At 43.0% G+C, this 5,000-nt stretch overlaps 1 protein-coding gene across 1 annotated transcript in view; it reads right to left on the bottom strand.

Moving 5' to 3' along the window:
* The window catches only part of gprc5ba (G protein-coupled receptor, class C, group 5, member Ba), a 23,570-nt gene that overhangs the window by 5,901 nt on the left and 12,669 nt on the right, over positions 1 to 5,000 (bottom strand).

The raw sequence follows: 5,000 nt of genomic DNA, 5'->3' as shown, positions 1-5,000 counted from the left end.
GAGAGAGAGAGAGGCTTAACACTCCTTTACTGAAACAATATCAGGTGTTTAACCGCTGCACAATAAAAACATTGTTAAAACACATACAAGTTACAAGTTAAAAAAAGAAACATCACAGGGCTCGCAGAGCAGATTCATATGTTGAAAACAACCTGCCCATCCCCCCACCCTCACACAGCAACCCCCACCCCCATACAGCCAGAAAGCTCTCAATGTCATGTGATTCCCCACCACCCCCCTAAAAATCTCCACAGGATTGGTTGAAACTCGCCAAGCCATCTTGTACTTCCTTGACATCCAGATTGCCATTTTCGCTGCACCCAACAAGAAATGGACAAAACACACTTCCCTTCCTTCTGGCCTTGTACACAACCCCTCCAATGAAAAATTGAAAAGAGAGGGAGAGAGAGAGAGGAGGAGAGAAAGAGAGAGGGAGGGAGAGTGAGAGAGGGGGAGAAAGGGAGAGAGAGAAAGCATGAGGAGAAGAAGAAAGACAACATCAATGACAAACACAGAAAACACCAGAAAGAGAGAGATGAAGGAGAGAGAGATGAGGAAGGAGAGATATGGGGAGGGAGAGAGAAATATTTTATTTTATTTTTTTCATTTCATTAAATTCGTATTACTATTATTTAATCAACATTGTTTTGTTTATTTTATACATGTATGGATCTGTGTACATGCTTTGACAACACAAGCACTCGTTCATTAATGCTTTTGGATTTGAAATTTGGGAGAGAGGATTTGAAATTTGGGGAGAGAAGAAGGGAGAGAGAGAGAGGGATGAAAGAAGAGGGGAGGTTAAAAGAGAGTCATCTTCAGTCAGATTGACACCGAAATATTCCCAGTTGTGTGTCCCTAGAGTGTGACTGTGTGTGTGTGTGTGTGTGTTTGCGCGCCTGCCTGTGTACAAGCGTGTTTATTTGAGTGTGTTTGTAGGTCTCAGTAGTGATGCCAAGTTGCCAACAGCGTCCTGTGGAGGCAAAGGTACAAGCTATTTGTGATTTTCCAGCTCCAATGACTAAAAGCGAAGTACGTCGTTTTTTGGGGATGGCTGGCTACTATCGTAGTTTCTGCAAGAATTTTTCTGACGTTGTTCTGCCTCTAACCCAGTTGCTTAAAACCAACTGTGATTTTGTATGGTCTGCTGACTGTGAATGTGCTTTTCAGAACGCCAAGGCCTTGCTTTGTAGTGTTCCTGTGCTCGCAGCTCCAAACTTTGAGGTGCCATTTAAGCTTGAAGTGGACGCAAGTGCAACTGGCGCTGGTGCAGTTGACGGAATTGTTCACCCCGTCTGTTACTTTTCAAAGAAGTTTTTAAAACATCAACAGAACTACAGCACCATTGAAAAGGAGGCACTTGCCTATCTCCTTGCACTCCAAAACTTTGAGGTTTATATTGGTTCTTCTACAGAACCAGTTTGCCCGTGTTACACTGACCATAACCCCTTGACCTTTCTCTCTGGGATGAGAAAATTCAAACCAAGCGCATTGGCGCGATGGTCACTCTACCTGCAGGGTTTCAACCTCGAGATCAGGTACAAAAAGGGTAGTGAGAACATCTTGGCAGACACTTTGTCTCGTTCCACCATGGGGTGAATTGAGTTTTATGAATCTTTTATTGCTAATCAACACGATATGTTGATTTTTGGTGGTGGGGGTGTTACGACCCTGTGGTCGTATATATCTGTATAAAATATCTGTTCCTTGTGGCTTGTGGCTCCCTTGTTCGTTTGTGTCTTGCAGATTGCCTCTCAGCCAGTTTACTGATTGCCGGTGCAGTTTAATTGACCAACCACACTCATTGGATGTTTCTGGCTGCTGGCCCTTTAAAAGTTCAGCCGTGACGTCAGCAGGGGCGCTCTTCCACGCCACTCCTCGCCACCTTCGGGCCCAGCCCCGGGCCACAGTTGTTTTCGACTGCCGCTTCAGCCACTCTCGGAGTGAGAGGCCGGGAAGTGTACTGCGGCCTGTTCAGGCCTACTTTGTGATTTTTCCTGCTTTTGCCGTATACTTTTTCGTTAACCTTAAAATGGAGCCTTAGTTTCCTAAGTTATTCTATTTTTGTTATTAATAAATATAATTAATTTGATATCTTTTGTCTGCCCGTTAAAGCTCTAGACAAGACATAACATCCTGAAGTCATATGGGTTTGATTTACCAAGAGCTAAGGCACACACACACACACACACACACACACACACACACACACACGCAACACACACACACACACAGACTCTTTCTAATTTCATTGACATCGCATTGACGCACACAATAATAATACCGCTATCATCACACTATCATCACACAGACTCCTCTATACACATCACAATGCTGACGCACACACATACTCACACACATCATCAATACCTGCACACACATACAAACACATACACACACACACACACATGTAAGCACACTAAACTAGCCGTGTTATTCCATGCTCACACACCCACACACACTCTCATGCAGCCCAGTGCTGTGAGGAGGATGTGTGTATTGTCTTTCATTCTTTTTCTGGACGGAGAGTGTGTGGGTGTCATCTAAGGCTCACGTCGCATTCTTGCATCTGTGTGTGTGTGTGTGTGTGTGTGTGTGTGTGTGTGTCAGGAGGGTTGTAGGGTTCAAGTGTGTGTGTGTGTCGGGAAGGTTGTAGGGTGCAGAGTGTGTGTATGTGTGTGTGTGTCTTTCATGCCTGTAACTCTAGATAGGATGCTCAATCCCAGCTCTAAACCCTGGTATGCATTAGCGTTAGCCATTTGCCTCTCATCTCCATTGACTTGTATGGATCTTACAGCTAGCACGCTGGCTAAGGATCTCACTGTCAGGGTCATTGAGGCATCAAGGAAATAGTGACGGAGCTCAACATGCAGGGAACAGTGTGTGTGTGTGTGTGTGTGTGTGTGTGTGTGTGTGTGTGTGTGTGTGTGTGTGTGTGTGATGGAGCTCAACATGCAGGGAACAGTGTGTGGCAGCAGTGTGTGTGTGTGTGTGATGGAGCTCAACATGCAGGGAACAGTGTGTGGCAGCAGTGTGTGTGTGTGTGTGTGACAGAGTGCTCCATGTAAGAGTGTGTGTGTGTGTGTGTGTGTGTGTGTGTGTGTGTGTGTTTCTGTGTGTATGTGTGTGTGTGTGTGTGTGTTTCTGTGTGTATGTGTATGTATGTGTGTGTGTGTATTAGGGGTGGGCGATATATATATCGTCTGCGATAATATTGTGATTATTGTTTTAACGATGTGCAAATTTACATTATCAAGTATTTAAATTACTTATGGGGAAAAAACACTTGAAATCACGCACTGAAACCCCACATTCACTAAATCCAGGAGGTGTATGCAAGAGAAGCCCCGTTGCAGCAGAGCAAGTGTCACATGATCGCTAGTGGGTCCACGTGGTCACACGCAGGTCTTATTTTGTGTGCTTGAGATCCGGCGTAGCCTACTTGGGATTTTGTGCAGCTACTTCTGTTCACGTAGCATTGATGAGACAGTCCTTTTTTCTTACATGGTATTATATGGAGAGAAAACATTTGCCTTTGAGTATTTTAATAGTCAGTTGTAAACAAAGAACTCTTCTCATGTAATCCTTTTGTAAATGGACTGAAGTTCGCTCTAAATATCTACGTGTATCGATTATGCTAACCGTTAGCATCTCTATGGGATTTCATATTAGCCATAAGCAAACACATTAGTTTCTATTCTGTAACTTGGAATGCTAGCCTACATGATTTCTCTTAAACAAAACATTGAAGGAAATAACCGAGATGTACTCTGTTGGTCTGCTTAGTTTTACAGTGAATCCTAAGTAAAGGTTTTTGAAAGGAACTTCAGCTTCAGACTTTCTCTTGAGAAACTGTTTGGCCTAGTCATCTTCTCTAATGTAGCTGGCTAGACCATGTCATTGCCACACACACAAGTGGGGGCAAAATTGAAATGTGTCATAGAGTGACAATGCATTGGTTGATTTGGTTAAAAAGTCAGAGGTTAGGTTATTGGTTATTATTGTATTGATGCTATTCATAAATAATGAGCTGTAAAGTAACTCAGACTTTTACAAGAAGACTTTTTTTTGAAGGATATTGACTAATTATCGTTATCGTCAAAATCACAAAAAATATCGAGATATTATTTTTTGTCCATATCGCCCACCCCTAGTGTGTATGTGTGTGTGTGTTTCTGCGTGTGTGTTTCTGTGCGTGTGTGTGTGTGTGTGTGTTTCTGTGTGTGTGTGTGTGTGTGCTTCTGTGTGCATAGGGGGCAGGGAGAGTGTGTGGGGGTCCACAATTAGATATGCCCCGCCCCCTTTCCCACACGATCACATTTCAGACCAGCTGTGTGTGTGTGTGTGTTTGTGTGTGTGTGTGTGTGTGTGTGCGTGAGGGTGTGTGGTGAATGTGTGTGTGTGTGTGAGTCTGTCCATGTATATTAGGCCGGTGGTACGGGGGATATGACACCAATCGTCCCTCTCACTGTTGATAAGGGGGTGAAAAAGCTAAATAATGGCCTACGCTCTCACTGTTGATAAGGGGGTAAAAAAGCTAAATATGAATGAAATGAAATGAAATGAAATGTTTGACCAGTTTGTCTACTAACAACCATCATCAACTAAACCAAGCTACCCGCTTCTGTAGACCGTCTCCTGTTCATCCTGTTATGTTTTAATAACCAACTCAACTAGCCTACTGCTTATCAACTCGTCTCTTGTTCATCCTGTTATGTTTTAATAACCAACTCAACTAGCCTACTGCTTATCAACTCGTCTCTTGTTCATCCTGTTATGTTTAAATAACCAACTCAACTAGCTTACTGCTTATCAACTCGTTTTCACTAATACAAGATGAGTAACTCTTACACTACATTTAAGTTCTAAAACATTTATTTCAGACATCACTTACAAGACACAATTCAATTACTCAAGTTACTTTGGTGCATAAAGTTTTTATACATCCCCAGCCAATGTTCAATTCAATAGTCATCAAATTCCCCCATATGCCAGATTGA

The sequence above is a fragment of the Alosa alosa genome, chromosome 22 (assembly GCF_017589495.1).
Source record: "Alosa alosa isolate M-15738 ecotype Scorff River chromosome 22, AALO_Geno_1.1, whole genome shotgun sequence".
Taxonomy (NCBI): Eukaryota; Metazoa; Chordata; class Actinopteri; order Clupeiformes; family Clupeidae; genus Alosa; species Alosa alosa.
The sequence above is the reverse complement of the archived record's forward strand: the minus strand, read 5'-3'. Positions and strand labels throughout refer to the sequence as shown.